Below are 17346 nucleotides of genomic sequence, written 5' to 3'. Positions count from 1 at the left end.
AGTTAAGATTAGGGTTGCATTGTGTAACAGGAGCCCTTCAGTACAACCATGTGATTTCCTTCATACTAAGACTTCATTTGGGTGAGTCAAATATTATCCAACTGTGATAAGCCATATTTTTTAAGAGCTGGCAAGAAAAACAATATTCAAGTATTTTGAACCTAATTGGAGATATTTCTATAATATTTGACCATTTTTTGATCAGGGGTAATATTACAACAATGAAATATCTGCTTGAAAATGAACAAATAAAAGGTAGCATCTTGCTTTCATTGCATGTCATTGTTGTTAGAATACCCATTTCATTGCACCTTGGTTTAGATCATTTTCGTTTTTTTATACCAGGGATTGAACTCAAGGGAAATCGAACACTAAGCCACATCCCGAGACCTATTTGTATTTTATTTAGAGACAGGGTCTCACTGAGTTACTTGGAGCCTCACAGTTGCTGAGGCTGGCTTTGAACTCGCGATCCTCCTGTCTCAGCCTCTTGAGCCACTGAGATTACAGGCATGTACCACCACACCCTGCTTCCGTGGTGTTTTGATGATCTTCTTTAACACACAGTAAAGCCGTGCACGTCCATGTTAAATGTGGCCTCAACCTTATTCTTTTATTTGACATTTTGACCTAAAAAAATCACAGGAGAACAAATCTAAACTTTACAAAACAATGCTGCAGTCAAATAATTGTGACAGAAAGAATAGTTTTTAATCCATAAATTACAATGTAATTATATACATATTTTTTCAGTTTCTTAGATGAATATCTTTCTGAAAAAATCAGAATCAGGTTTGAAGTGCTTCAGAATCATAAAATTGGATGACTAGGTACAAAAAGATAATGACAGTTGTTATGCATGATGAAAGTATAAGTTGTTCCTATTAGTTCTTAACAGAAAATTGAGATAATTGACCATTTACAAACAATGTGTGTGAATGTAGACACAATGCAAAGGGATATGTGGGGCAATTCTTTTCCCATAGTATTTCTGAGAGAAAGTGATGTTTATTTTTTTTTTTACTTATTCATAAGCTAGTTTATTTAAAACTTAATTTAATAGTTCTAGATTTCCTTGTGGAACATTAATTTGTATTATCATGCTACCCTTAATCAGAGAGTTTCAAAAGCACTCTTCTATTAAGACACAAAGATATGTCTTCTTAATCACTGCAAATTTTTTCAAAGATGAAGGGAGAAGAGGAGAAAAATACTGGAGAGAGAGAGTAATCAAATTATTTTATGTGCATCTGTGAATATTTCATAATTCCTCTATTATGTATAATTAAATGCACCAGTAAAAATTTTGTTTAAAATAATTTCCCTGAAAAAAAAAAGACAGGAATGGGAATTCTGTCAATCAAAATCATTTGTTTTCACATCAAAAGTGTAAAGGCATTGGACATCACCTTATTGTTATCACTACAACATACTTACTGTGTTCAGTAACCTATTTTAGACCCTGTTTGGGAAATTAGTAAGAGAAGAGCTTTTATATAAAGGACACTCTATATGATAATACTTATGCAAGAGTTGCAAGTATTTTCACACATTTCTCATCAAGTGCACATCCATATTGAGCCAAATGCTTCAAAAATGCTGGTCATAACTTCTGAGAAGAAATTAATTAAAATTAAAGAGCTATGTTTTTTGTTTTTTTAAGTCTGAAAATCAACAAATGAAAAATCTTAAGTTTGAAACTGCCTTTTTTCTCACTTCTACCTCACTATGAAACTGTCAGCCTGTACACTGACAGTCTTCTGTGGGGAAAAAATGGCTTCACCCATTTTTTGGTGGCTTATGGCCAAAAGCCCAGGCTGACCTAGTCAAGCATTTAAAATACCCTGTCATGACTCTGACATTAGTTTACATTTTGCCCTCAAAATAAAAGTCTGAAATTTCTTAGCCCAAAATTAAAATACCCAAATCAACTGGATTCTTGTCAGGTTATTTAGCTTTATCTCTTCTCATTTGCTGTACTGTCTCTTTGCTCTGGATTGTAGCGACGTTGCACCACTGGTGATTCCACAAGTGTTCTTTCTCATCTCATTGTCTGCATGCATCTCTTCCCTTCCTGTCACAATTTCTCCTTTTCCTTCAGGTGTTAACTTACATATTACTTCCACTGAAGGACCTCAAACACTGACACAAATTTGGGACAGAAGTCCCTTTTAAGTGTTCCAGTAGCATCCTGTTTTATCTCTGTCATAATGCCAATGAATCTGTATGGAAATTGCCTGCTTGCCTGCTTTTCAAGCTATGGTATATGACGGTTGAGGGGTGTCCATTATCATCTCCATGTTGTCATCCTAGTGCTTGGAGAATACCCTAGCATATGGATGTCAAATTTTGCATAAGGGATGAAGAAACCAAAGCTCTAATACTCAGTAATAATGATAGCTGTGTATGAAAATATGGGCATATTGCATTTCATAGTAATTTTGTATTGTGGACATACATATATATTTTTTATTCTTATAAACAATGAAAAGTTCTCAACTTTTCTTCACTGATTCATACTTATAAAATCTTTGAGAAAAAGTATAATTCTTTTTCTCTCCCCTTGCTGCAGAATTTGAATCTTGACCATGGGAGCTTCTTAAGAATTACTAATAAGCCAAGACAAGATCTATTTTTGGAAACATCATAAGTATATACAAAGATTTTAAGAAAAAAATATATGAAAGCTAATATTGTGTTTTTCAGATTGTTGATATAATGTTTGAAGTGTTTGATGAAATGTGTGATGTAAAATCTTAATTGAAATGTATGTGTGTATTATATATATATGATGAAATTCTCAAAATATGAAAATTATTTACATCTGTAAGAAAATTTGAAGTGCAAGTGCAAACCAGTTTTTATTGAGATATGTTTTCAAACTGTCTAAATGCCAGCATTTAAGCTTCATTCAACAACCAAAAGGTCAACACTAATTTGGTGGATCTAAATATCACATTAATGATGGATTTTTTGTATTATAAAAAATGTATCACTGAATATGGGTCCAGAGAATTAGGCAACATTAGTTTGGTATGCCAGTTACTGTATTCACTAATGGACTAATGTATTAGAATTATTATATTGCCATCAAACATATAATCTTTAATTTTTTATAATGTTAATTTGAAGCACTGTGTTAAGATTTCTTCCTAGTAAGAAACAGTATTTGCTTAATGTTTTTTGCCTTTTCTCTTTGTTTATACAATCTTGGGAAATAATAGTAAAGTTGCAGGTTCTAATATAAAGTACTTTTGTCCACTGAAGCATTTTAAATTGAATTGCTAACATATGCCATCATTCATGATATTTTTAGAATTTCCTACAGGTCAGAACATGCTAGATAACTGCAATACAACCTTAATTCATTGTGAATGAATTTTAAAATATTAACACATAACAGCATACTTGTTAATCATATCCATTTCATTATGAAGTTTGTATTGTTATCTAGCATGTTCTGACTTGTAGGACATACTAAACATATCATGAAAGATGGCATATGTTAGCAATTCACTTTAAAATGCTTCAGTGGACAAAAGTATTTTATATTAGAACCTGCAACTTCACTATTATTTTCCAAGATTGTATAAAGAGAAAAAAGCAAAAAATCATTAAGCAAATGATGTTTCTCAAATCAATACTAATACATTCTATCATAATGCCTTCAACCACTTAAATTCTAAGATTATTTTCATGTTTTTCTAGTAGCCTGATATATTGTCCTTTATAAGAAAACATTTCATTCAGAGCCATGAAATGAACTTAATTGTTGTATTTTACAGGTGCATTCAGATTTAAATATTTCTTAGTCTTTTCTTAACTTTCATGACCTTGAATCTTTGCAGGGAGAAAGCATGTAGAATTGCTTAAGATGGATTTTCTCATTTCTTTATGATTGGAACATGATTACATGTTTTTTGGCAAGAGTATCACAAAATCAATTCTGTAATTTTTCTTTGAATCACATCATATGACTTATAATATCCTCATTACTGCTGATGTTAATATTGGTCATTAATGTGGTATTTTCAGGATTTTACTTTCTGATTAATATTTTTGTTGGGAGATAGTTTGAGACTATAAATATCCTTATTAATCATCCACCACTAAATTTATTCATTTAATTATACCTATACAGATTTATGGTTTATTTTATTGAGTATGCTGTTACTTGTTAATATTTTTAAGATTTATTTTTCTTTCAGAAATGTTCAATTTTGACAATCTCATTTATAGAAGATTTATAACAGTAGTGCAAAGAATTCCTAGGAAATATTCTTCAAATGCTATTATTTTGTTAACTTGTTTCATCTCTTCTTCTCTATTTCTAGATAAGTGTAGGTACATAACAGTTTTTTTTTCTCTGAAACATTTGCAAGATGCACATGTCTTTTTATTCCTAAATACTGACATTTTATTAAAATGAGAAATTACCTTCTATAAGTATTGTGCAATAATCAAAATAGGGAAATTATATTATGAATATCTACTCTACAAATCTATTCCAACTTGCCAGTTATTTCAACAATTGTCTTTGAACCAAAATAAATCCAATTTTGGGAAATTTTAATATCAATTATTTACTGTTTCCAGTGGTCATGTTTCTTCTGTCTTTTTTAAAAATCTGGGACAGTTCCTGAGTATTTCTGGGCTATTCATGACATCTATGATTTTGAATAGTGTATGTCAGTAGTAGTTCTGTAGATTTTCCTTCAGTTCAGGATCATATGATGTTTTCTCATGAGTGAATTCAGGTTATGCCACTAGAGGAAGACCATCATGCATGCAATGCTTAGTTCTTATAATACAGCATATTCAGGCAGCACTGACAGACATGGTCACAAACTGTGATCTGCCTCTAGTAATGGTGGGCATCCTATCCTCTAGGATCTAGAGTTAGCCTCTACTTTTAAGAGTAAGCAAATATCTGGGGCCTCAATTACACAGACACAAGAAACTGTGGAGGTATGTAGGGACACTTGGTTTCAACACTGTTTAGTGTTGACTAATTATTTGGTTAAGTAGTATCTGCCACATTGGCCCATGATAAACATAGTATTTATTTACCCTTTATATTCCTTTTTTTCAGAAATATTTTGTATATATCTGCTTGGTCCTTAAAATTTTACCCACTAAAATTAATATTTTATTGATGATTCCTCCTTGTCTCAAATTATTACTATGGTGATGGCCAAATGATTTTTTTCATTGATTCCACATAAACAAATATAAAACCAAACAAAAGTGGGCAAGAAGAAAAAGCTTATTATTCTGGTATTCACATGCCTGAGAAATGGACAGCAGCTGCCATTTCAAGCTGATTTCACATATTTTTGATGTGTTCCTATTCATCCTGGAGTACTTTTGACTTTCTTGCACAACAAGATGTTTCAAGCACATCATTTATTTTCTTGCTCCAGAGCTGGGATTAGACATTTTTTTTTTCCAGAGGCTCTGTTTTCTGTTAGAGGAGAAATATCTGACCAGTATTTGTCATGGTTGTCATTATTTCCTCTGGGGTTTTTTTGTTAAGGACATTTATCATATTTATAACATACAAATATGTATTCTTTTTTTTTTCTTTACTGAGAATCAAACCCAGTGTTTCACATATGCTAGGCAAATGCTCTGCCACTGAGCCACAACCCCAGCCCACAATGTGTATATTTTATATAGAAAATGAGCAAGAAGGATCTTTTGTATTTATCCTAATTTTTTATGTATGTATTCATATATAAAAAGATTTTATACTGATATATTACATATACACATGTAAAGAATATTATAGGATTTTCTTTTGAATTAGAAATAGTCTAAATATTCTTAATAATTCTGATTTTACATCTGTAAATAAAGTGGTATGCAGTCATTTTTTAAAATGAGGAGAGATTTATACAGTATGTATTATTTCAAATATAAAGCATATTTAAAGCACTTAGCTTGTTAACACATCTTAAGTTCATTTTGTTGTAATAGTTCTAACAACTTGCCAAATTGCAGAAAGAAGCTGCCTGCCACACTGGCACTCCATTTGGTTACAGAAATTTTATTCATATTTAGATTTTAATTTTCATTACCAGTGGATAAATGCTCAAATATTTGACTCTCAAATTAACCTGAATTCTTCTTGTGGATTGGACATAGGGATCCATGTTCCACCAACCTGTCAATATATTTGTTGATATAAAAATTATATCAATGGAATTTGCAAATTTTTTTTTTTCAGATGACCACATCATGAAGACTTTAGGCTTTAGGACCAGAAGTTCTCTGTAGTCATAGCCTTAAATCTGCAATATATAATAACTGAATGCCTGATGGCATTCCAATAAAACTATATTTTCATGGGAAGAGGGCATAGATCAGTGGTAGAGTACTTGCATAGCATATATGAATCCTGAGGTCAACTCCCAGCATGGCATAAGAAAAAAACAGAAATACTTTATTTTCCAAAACAGGCTAAATGCTGTATTTAGTCTTGATTTGTTGGTCCAATGTGCTGCTAATGCAGTGAAACTTCAGTGGTGACCTGAATGCATGTCATTTTCCTTTATATATACAACACACTTTATATGCACTTCATCATTTTTCAGTTTATGAAATAAGAGTATTTTCTGATTGTCCAACAATAAACCAGAATTTTAAAAAAAGAATATTTTCTGAATTTGCCCTCATATGTTGTTATTGAATTCACCATTTTAATATGAATAAGTACTTTGCATATCTTCCCTTAAAACTTATTCTGTTATCTTTTTAAAAATATTATTATTAGTTGTTGATGGATTTTTATTTTTTTTATTTATTTACATGCAGTGCTGAGGATCAAACACAGTGCCTCACACATGCTAAACAAGTGCTCTACTACTGAGGAACAACCCCAGCCCTCTGTTATCTTTAAATATGAGAAAACTAATAATTAGCTTATCTAATAAATCAGGAAGAAATTTTCAAGACTTTAAGTTTTTATGAATTTATTACTTAATACTTTTAGCATTCTTGGTGTTACATATGCAATTTTTAAAATGTTCAAAATGTTGCATATGATTATTATGTAAAGATTGAAAAATACAGTTAAAGAAGAACAACATCATATTATTCTCCATTATGCCACTTAGATACAATGTCTTTCAATGGAAGATCTGTTGACACCTACTTAAAATCAAATCAATTTTCTTTTTTTCCCCTCTTTTTGGTGATATTCCGGATCAAACCCAGGACATGCTCTACCACTAAGCCATATCTCAAGTCTTCCCTTCATTTGTGAAGCTCACTCTTGTGGTTTCCTCTACCTGCATACCTCCAAGAATTACTTTTTCCCAATTTACCATTGAATTCCACTTTTAACACATCTAAACATAACTTCATGCACTTAATTTTTACAATTACTCATTCATCAATGAAACATTTCCATTTCTAATAACAAGAATTTCCAACCAGCTGAAGGGAGTTTATACTCCACACAAACAGCTATACAAATGACTTCTCTTTCCCACAACCACACATAAATGTATTTATACAGCCCCAATACCAAGCCAAATAGTTGTAGTAAAACTAATAAGAACTGGAGATAGAGGGCAAAGCCAAGTACTGCCTCGCTGAATGGGGAAGGAAAGCTGTTGCCTTTCCCAAAGATCAGCTTTTCCCTCCAAGTTGACACATTTGTATGATCAGGAGAAACTGCCCATTTCTCAGTTTTCCCCATTTGGGGTCAGAGAAAAGAGGAGAATGTAGCTCCAACATTCTGGATTTTCAGGGAACTGTTTTCTGTCTCCTGTGACACAGAACTGGTGGCATGTTATTTATAAGTAGGCACACTGAGAAAGAGGAAAAAACCATTGAACACTAAAGAACCTACAGTGCAGACACCAGGTGGAGGAAGAGATTATGTACTTCTGACAGAAACCCATAGCTCTTTGCCTGGAAATCTAATGTCTGAAGAGAGTGTGTCCCCAGAAAGGGTGCAGGAGCCCGCTGGTGAAGGTCTTCCCCTGGGTGAAGCCACCAGGAGAAAGAAGATTTAATCTGAAATTCTCAACCAAAGGCAAACTAGTTCAAGGAGCACCCCTAAGAAAAGGCAGAAGACAGAGCCATGTTATCCTGTAAAAACTGAGGGGCCTAGAAAATGAGATTTCTTAGTGTTTCTGTTAATAAAAAATGACAAAAACACTTCAGTTTTTAAAATATTAAGAAATACTAATAACAATGAAAAACAAATTACAATAAGTTCAATATTCAGGGATAGATAAAAAATATGATTGGAAATGCAAATGATCATTAAATTTGTGGTTCTCAATCTTTCTGACCCCCAATATTGAGGATGGAACCCATGGGTACTCCACCACTGAGCTGTACACACTGTCCTTTTTAAATGACCAGTTTTAATTTTGAGACACTAAGTGCCCAGGCTGGCTTCCAACTTAGGATGCTCTGCTTCCTTCCACCTCTACCAGGCTGGGATTACAGACATGAGCTACTGTGCTCAGCTTCCCAACCTTAAATAAAGGAAAAAAGAAGGCAAGTGAAACTTTCATATTAGTAATGAGAAAGAATAATAATGACAGTCCAGTAAAGATATTTTAACAAAAAGAAGAACTGACATATACATTTGTCCCAGTGATTTTACTTGGAAGGAAGAATCAGAAAGATCACAAATTCACGGCCAGTTTCAGCAATTTAGCAAGGCCCTATGCAGCAATGAGACTTTGTGTCAGATTAGAATATTAAAAAAGATGGGGATGGAGCTTGATGGAAGAGTGCCACTGAGTTCAATGAATAAATTCATCAAAATCACAAGAGAATATGGCAGGTGATTAATAGCAATTCACTTGAGAATCAAAAAGGACTATTTTTTTTAAATTTCACACAAAAACTTGATGACAAATATGAATGGATGAATTATATCAGAAAGGGGACTATAAGCTACCATTAGATGGACAAGCAGACAGTATAAGTTAATAGCTGAGTTCTAGCTAAATTTAAGGACCAGATCATTAGATTCTAAGGTGTTTAAATATGTCCTGGACTACAGGATTCTAACATGAAAGTCTCAAGTGTTTTATTTATTTGGAAAAACATGAATATCAAAAATTCAATGGCATAAAAGTTGTACAAATGAATGGAAGTGGAAAAAATCTAATTAGAACATCTGTGAAGAGACTCTATAAAACAAGAAAAATACATTCTAGAGATATAAATGCAGATCCCTCTCAGAGAATTCATGTCTAATCAACAGGCTTGGCTTCCTCTTCATAGCAAAGCTAAAGGCAAGGACAGGAACAGTGAGACAAAAATAGCTTCCCAATGACAGCCATGCCAAGGCAATGCCAGGAAAAAACATAGCAAGGCAAGGCTTGTTTCCCCCTCAATAGCCAAGCCATGGCAATGCAAGAGAAGAAATGTAAGGAGAGGAAGGAAAGCCAGCAAAGGCTCATAGGAAAGGGATGGCTTTCTTGATACAGAAGGCAAGGTGAGGCCAGGCAAAGCCTGGCTTCCCTCATAACCAAGCTGTGAAAATGCCAGGCCAGACCAGGGAAGGCTTGGCTTTTCTTAGATAGCTCAATCACAGCAAGGGACATCAAAGAAAGAAAAAAATAAGGCAAGGCAAGTTGGGCTTTTTTTTTCCTGCTTTGGCTGCAAGGCAAATCTGGCTTTTTTTCCCCCACTTTGGCTTCCCCTGATGCACAAGCTATGATAAGGCTGGAAGGACAAGTCAAGGTCATGTTAGACAAGGCCAAGCAAGGCTTATCTTCTCAGCAGCCATGCCACAAAGAGGCAAGGCAAGGCCAGGTAAGGCAAGGCCAGGCAAGAGTTAGCTTTCCTCCAGTAATCAAATCATGGCAAGAAAGTCAAGGGAAAACCAAACAATGCAATTGTCAATTTTTGTAAAAAAAAAAAAAAAAAAATCAGACTGTGTCTCGCAGCTCATTCCTCAGCTGGGTCTGTCAGTGGGATCACCTAATATGGCTCATCAATATGGTCTCAGCTACCTGGCAGCATGTGGCCTTTGGGTAGCCAGACTTCTTTCATGGTGGCTTGGGGCATCTCAGGACATAAGGCAGAGGTGTGTCCATTGTCTGATTTATTCCTGGAAGTCACAAAGCATCTTTACCACCTATGCAATTGGTCGTGGTCCTGCCTATGTTCCGTAAAGGAAATACACTACCTAATTCTTAATGGGCAGGTAGGGAGTGGCCAAACAGACTGCTCATCCTGCTCAAAGTTGATTCTTCAGTCTAAGAAGCCATATGACTCCAATATTCATTAAATTTTGACATCTCCCTCTGTCACTATAATGTGTTAGTACCTATGTATTCTAAAAGAACCAAATTATGCATGGTCCACTGATACTCTTAAAATATCTTCAAATAATATGCAAAATTTGTACTTCATGTATCTGTCAGAAGACTTTGTTACAGAAATTAAACATTTATTGAAGGGCATTAGGTAGCTTACAGATTTTCTAAAGGGGTCTGAGAATCAGGCTTGGAAACTAAATATTTTCTCACCCTCCATCAGGGCTTTCCTCATGTTGCTATGAAGGCTTTGAAAGTTAGAGGGAAAATTTGGGTACTTAAATAATGGAGTAATCTTACTCTCTTAGCCAAGAAGACCCATATCAAGGTCAGTCCAAAATCGAGGGTACATAAGATATTATCTTGATGACAGAATGTGTCAAGTCAAAGCACAAAAACATAGGAAGTTTGTGAAAAATTAATGCCATATTTGTAACCAAACTACCACATTTTCATTAATTTATTCAATCTTTCTTGATTGGCATATACTGTGTCTTCCCAGTGCTACTGTAAACCATGAAGATAAGCAAAGAAAAAATCTTGATCTTGTACTTAGCTGCGAGTGAAAAACATCTGTTTCCTAAGGCAATTGGGATAAAATTTATATTGGCACAGAAAGTCATTAGTTGTGCCTTATTTTTTTTTTTAATTTTTAACTATTTTTATGCAGTACTGTGGATGGAACGCAGCACCTCAAATGTGCCAGGTGAGTGCTCACCGCTGAGCCAAAGCCCAGCCCTGTTCCTTAAATTTGACTTTCTAACTTCCATTTAAAAATGACACAGAAATTCATGAGTAATGTCGTTGAAAAAGTTAAAATTGTTTTTTCAAAATGATTGACTCCTCAGAAGCACAGCCAGGGAAATGTCCAATTACATGCAGGAATATTCCATACTCACTTCTGACGACCACCCTTTCCAGGACTGTCCCGTTGTGGTTGGCTGAGCCACCTATCTCTTCCACTATTCCACACCTCCTGGGTCCTTGCCCCACTTTAAAGGTGCAGAAGGATGTTTGGTTGGTGGACTGGCACAGAACCTACAAGAGGGTCACTTTCCTCTTTTTGGAATCTGGAGAATCGCTTCTTGTGAAATAGAAGGTGATGGAGACAGGCTGTGTGCTATCAGAGTGTTGATGGAATGCAAAATCATTTACTAGCCTTTATGGCTTTGGTGGGAGGACTACTGGAACATGTACCAGCCAAAGTGGGAAAGAGCCAGTGCTGGATGTGTTCAACCCCTGCACAGTGCTTTAACGATGGATTTTGGCCCTAGGCCAGCAGAGGGCGCCAACAGACACCAACCCACTTGCACACAAACATGCACACAAGTTATGTAAATGATATAGCAGTTCTACAAGTTTATTCAGAACAAAGAACGGAGAGAAACAGTGTCCCAACATCCCAGATATGGAACACCTATAAAAACCTAAATACAGTATATAACATATAATTATGTGATATATAATGATTATAAGACTATAAGTACATTAAAATAAATATATAAGCTCTGGATGATGAGTTTCAACCTATTTTAACGCAGTTGCATCAATTTCGTTGACATAATCATAGAATTGAGTTTTTGGGAATTTAAAGGGTTAAGCCTGAAAATCAAGCATTCATTTAAAAGGTGTTCCAGGGAGGTGGAAGGCCAAGAGGGGTCAAGAGCAAATATTCCAGCATATAATAAAGGCCCTTGCACTAAAACTATGCAGAATACTGACGGTCAAGATAGGAGGTTAGTATAGTTTTTTTTTTATTATTATTAGTGTATTTTTCACCCTTTACAAGTCATCTTTTTCTTTTAACTATTTGAAGGTGGTGTGTGCTATGACCAATAAACATGTATTAATGATTTTGTTACAAGAAACAATTCCAGGTACTCAAGAGAGTAGAGAAGAGGTTCAGATAAACAGGCCTTAGTTCCAAGTAAGTCTTTACAGATTTTTTTTTGTTTCAGTTTTTGTTGCAAGGCCTTACCTTAAACCTACATGGAGGAATGCTTATCTTGCTCATTGTGCAGCAGGGAAGTGTTAACATAGAATCTTATGTTTTGGGATAAAATGCTGTCTTAACACTGGCAAGTGGAATTTCCTTGCTCTTTTGACAAAGAGTTACTCCCCTGTTGGTGCAAGGTCAGCGACACGTCAGTTTCTAGACTCTTACTATCTGAACTCCCATAAGATGGTATGTTGTGTATCACCTCTGGTCTATCATGACTATTATATTTAAATTGGCACATACCCACTATAAATCTCTCTTTGATGTACAATAAAGCAGATGCTGTTCTCTGAAACCATTTCTTGAGGGTTTTTTCCATGCCCTCAAGCTTCCACAGTAGACATTTGAAGGGGAGGCCCCTCAACTTTCTGGTGCTCAAACATTGCATAATCAGGTGACTTTGCTTGAGGGATTCTCTGGCCATAAAGAAACTCAGAGCTCAAAACAGGTAAGGGTCAGGGAAATGGGTAATTTACCTGGTTCACATAAATGTGTTTATCTACTAATTGCACAACAGCTTTTAAAAGACCAGGGTGAAAAAGTAAACCATGAGGAATTAGAGACCTTTAGGCAAGAGTTTGTAGCTACAAATTTATGGTTTCCTGTTGAAGGAATATTCCATACTGACTTCTGGCACCCGAGTGTCTCTGCACAATGCTCCTTGTCAGGAGTTGCAAACATGTAAACAAGCTTCAAATTCCTTTTATGTCATTTTGTTAGCTGTTATTGGCTCACTCCTAGTTGGAAAAGAGATCACAGCAGTGGCTCACTGTTGTTTGGGAAAGATAGCTATGACAAGAGAAGATCAGAAGGATAATGTGGAAACCAAATAAGAACAATAGATAGTGCTGGTGCCAGGGGGTGAGCAAGAGAAGGGTAACATAGATGTAGAAGAAAAGGGGTATCTGATGCAAGATGTTGAGATTTAATCAGAAATGGGGAAAGAACAGGAGCAAGAATGTAGAGAGAGCAAGGAGTCTTCTCTTTATCTATATGGCTTTATATCCTTCTTTGTCACAGATGTTCCAACAGTGCTTTCTAGAGGAGTCAACTCCTCCTGCGTATACTAAATCAGGCTGACCCATGTCAGAAATGGCAATGTTAGGCTTAACATATGACATGAAAACCAGTTCTATTTTTGTCAATATTATGTATTCCAGGCCTTGGAGTCTTTCTTAAAGGTACCAGACCTCATGATTATTCATTATATGGGTGACATTCTTTTAGAGTATCCCTCTGCACAAGACCTAGATTCTACCTTCCAACAAGTTCAATTAGCAATTGACTTAAATATAGCTCCAGAAAATGTTCAGAAGTGAAGACATTTTCACTTTGTGTGAGTCATTTTAACTCCTGCAGAGATCAAAATACAGGCTCCAAACATTTACACAAAATCTCCCATTACTTTAAATGAGTTACAAAAGGTTTTAGGAGACAGAAATTGGCTTAGGCCATTTCTTCAGGTTCTTTAGGGCTCTAACTCCCCTGTTCAAATGTTTGGAATGTGATTCATCCCCTTTGTCTTTAAGAAGATTAACTCCTGAAGCTTAAAAAGCCTTATAAAAGGTTAATAATCAGCTTTCTAATTTGCATCTTAGCCAATGGGATCCTAACAAAAACATTATTGCTATAGTTCTAGACATCTCACCTACTCCCACTGGTCTTTTTTGAGTAATGAAGTAGCCCTTTAGAATGGGTGCATCTTTCTACTGCTTTTTCTACCAAAATTACCTCCAAATTAAATGTGTTTTGTCTAATGGTATTACAACTACATACAAGGACTCTTCAATTATTTGGGATAGAACCTGATAAACTTGTCTTGCCATTAACCAAACAGGAAGTAAACCTCCACTTGAAAAAAAAAATCCTGTTTCAGGATTAAATTATTAATTTTCCAGGAAAATTGGATAATCATTTACCTCATTGCAAATCTATCCAAGCTTTACTTGGTAAAACAGTTTATTTTTTAAAGATAATTTGTGATAAACAAATCCCTGAAGCTGACTTCATCTTTACTGATGCCAGTTATTCTGGTGGCCTATTAATTCTTATTTATAATCTTACCAGGGATGAATACAAAACCTGAACTACCAGCCTCACCTAAATTATTAGAATTACAGGCAATCACTTGGGCCATTAAAGCTACCTCACAAGCTATATGTATCCTTACTGATAGTGTCTATTGTGCCCAACTTATAGCCAGGTTGTCTTTATTTTAAGCCAAAGAAAAATCAGCTTTGGATATACTCCTTCATTCTCTTCAAAGAGTTCTTGAAAAATGTACTAACTCACTGTTCATCACTCATATCAGATCTCATGTTATACCCAGGATGCAAAGAAAGGACCACTGACTCTAATTTTAAACCAAATTAAAACAAGCTTATATTATGTACACAAGAGAGCTGATCAGTGACTGCCTCACATAAGAGTAGGGCCAGAGGACAGTGCCTGGTCTAAGAGCAGGGAAGTTTTTATAACATAAAAAGTTAAAATGTAGATATCTTGGGAGCTTATAGCTGACAGGGTCCTGGCAAGCATAATATAAAGGCAGCAGGTTAATGATCTACATGTCTTAACATCTCAAAGTGGGGAGTAAACTCAGATTCCAATATCAGAGTTAATGAGGATCAGCTGAGATTTTTAGAGAGGGTTGTTATCTGGTCAGGGAGAGCAAGGCAGAAGTAGTTTCAAAGAACAGGCAGGAGTTCCAAGCAAGTTTAAAATATCAAAGTGTGGTCAGGACAAATAGAAATCTTAGTATTTTACATTAAAACAGAAATGAACTTTTCTGACTTTGTGACAGATGGCCCCTAATCTTAAAATGGAATTAGGCTGGATTCATAACATACAGTTTTTTCTTGTCTTCTCTCAAAGTTTAATAATTTAACAGATCAAGCCATGTGAAGTACATTTGTCACTGATGGGGAATCTGCAAAAGAGTTACATGCTCAATTCCATCAATCAGCCCACATCCTTAAAACAGTTGTTTCCTACACTCGGTATCTAACAAACTAAACAGTGAGAACTTGTAAAAGTTGTGCCTTTTTTTCTTGCCTTTAGGGCCCTTACAACCTCGAGGAGTCAATCCATGGGGTTTAAAGGCATTATCTTTATGGCAGATAGATGTTACACACATAAACTTATTTGGTAAAATAAACTATTTGCATGTCACAATTGGCAAATTTTCTGGACTACTTACAGCTACTCCTATAGCTGGGGAAAAAAAACTAATGTCATTCAACATATGCTCAAATGCATTGTGACAAAATGTATCCTACACAATGTAAAAACAGACAATAGTTCATTTTATACTTCCAAAAGGTTTGCTGTATTCTGTGCACAGGGAACATTAAACATTCTCCTATAATTTCTTATAACCCCCAAAGACAAGCCATTGTTGAGAGAGCCTGTCAAAATCTTATGGCTCAAATCACAAAACTTAAAGGAGAAATCCCTTGCTAACTGAAGCAATACCTCATATGTTGACCAATATGGCTTTATTTACTTTACATTTTTTGAAATTTGATGATGCTAACCATACCTCATAACAGAAAAATTGGGAGCCATTAAAAGCCTCTCACAGTAACCACAAGTGGTCTGAAAAGATCATCAAAAACAACAATGGCAACCATCATCCCTTTATTAACCTAGGGCAAGGTTTTGCTTGTGTCTTCTCAGAAACTGGAGGCCAACTAGTCTGGATCCCAGCAAGACTTGTGCAACACTGGATGGCTGATTCTCCTGATGCAACAAATGACTCTCTAGATGAGAAAGCATCATCCATGGCAAAGAAACAACAACATCCAAAAACCTAGGGTGATGTCAAAGTGTTGGTTAAACAATGTGAACAGATTGGGAGAAACATCAAGATATCTCCCAGCCTTCTATATTCTTAATTTTTTCTTTAACTACTTTAGCCATTGATAGTACACAGACTGTTTGTTTGTGCACCTTCACAGCTTACACTTCTTTCCTTATAGGTGTGGAAAGGGTTGGGCATTTTCCTCAATTTTTCATCAGTAATTCTCACCTGTTTGCAGATATTGCTAATCTAGTAGGCTTCTCCAAAATACCCTGGAACTTCTTCATTCCCTTGCCAGACAGACCTCTTTGTTTTTATTTATTTTTTGCTTATAACAACATAACACAATAAATAGGTACCACTTTTGAGACTCAAAAACAAATCAAAAATCACATGGTGCCATCTTGGTTCTCCAAAAACAAAACAACTTTCAAGAAGAAAAAGCACTAGCCTGGTGCCCCCAGGCTCACCACAGGCCCAGTCCACCCCTCCCTCAGGGGGACAGACACCCTCCAGAGCCTAGCCTCAGACACAGGACCACCCCCTTCTGAGCAGGAGACTACTGCAGAAGCCAAGATCCAGCCCAGATCACCCACACCAGCCTGCTTGAGACCCAGGCTCTCAGTAGACCCCGTCAACCCTCCCCCCAGTGAAGCAGACACCTGCCAGAACCTAGCCTCTGGCACAGGACTGGCCCTTCCAGCCAACAGGCTACTGACTGAGGTCAAGCCCAGTCACTCAGATCCACTCAAACTAACTTGTGCAGGATCCAGATCCAGGATGCAGTAACATTTATTGAGAAACACCAGCAGGGTCTGGAAGCCCATTATCAAGGTGAGATAAGACAATCTGCACAGGTACTACAAGAATATAGAGAAGAAACTGTAATATTTCAGATCCACATTGCAAGAAAAAAAGACACATAGACAACATGAAAAAAACAAGGGATGAAATTGCCCCAAACAAACCAGGACACTATAATCACAGAACCCATAAACAGGGAAGTTGATAAAATGTCAGAGAAGGAGTTCAGAGGTTCATAATTTAAATGATCTGTGAATTGACGAATGACCTAAAAGAGCAAATACAGGAAAAAATTCATTTACAGCTAGAAAGCCTAAACTACAAAACATCCTCAGCAAAATATTTCAAGAAGAGGAAGTAAAATCAATGATGAAATTCAGCAGATGAAGGGATTACACTAAGGGAAAATCTAATCAGAGGAGAAACCAAGTCAGGCTAAATAACAA

Source organism: Marmota monax, unplaced genomic scaffold (genome assembly GCF_021218885.2).
Source record: "Marmota monax isolate L192 unplaced genomic scaffold, Marmota_monax_Labrador192_F-V1.1 WCK01_AAM20220418_F8-fsc00469, whole genome shotgun sequence".
Taxonomy (NCBI): Eukaryota; Metazoa; Chordata; class Mammalia; order Rodentia; family Sciuridae; genus Marmota; species Marmota monax.
This window is presented reverse-complemented; position numbering follows the sequence as displayed.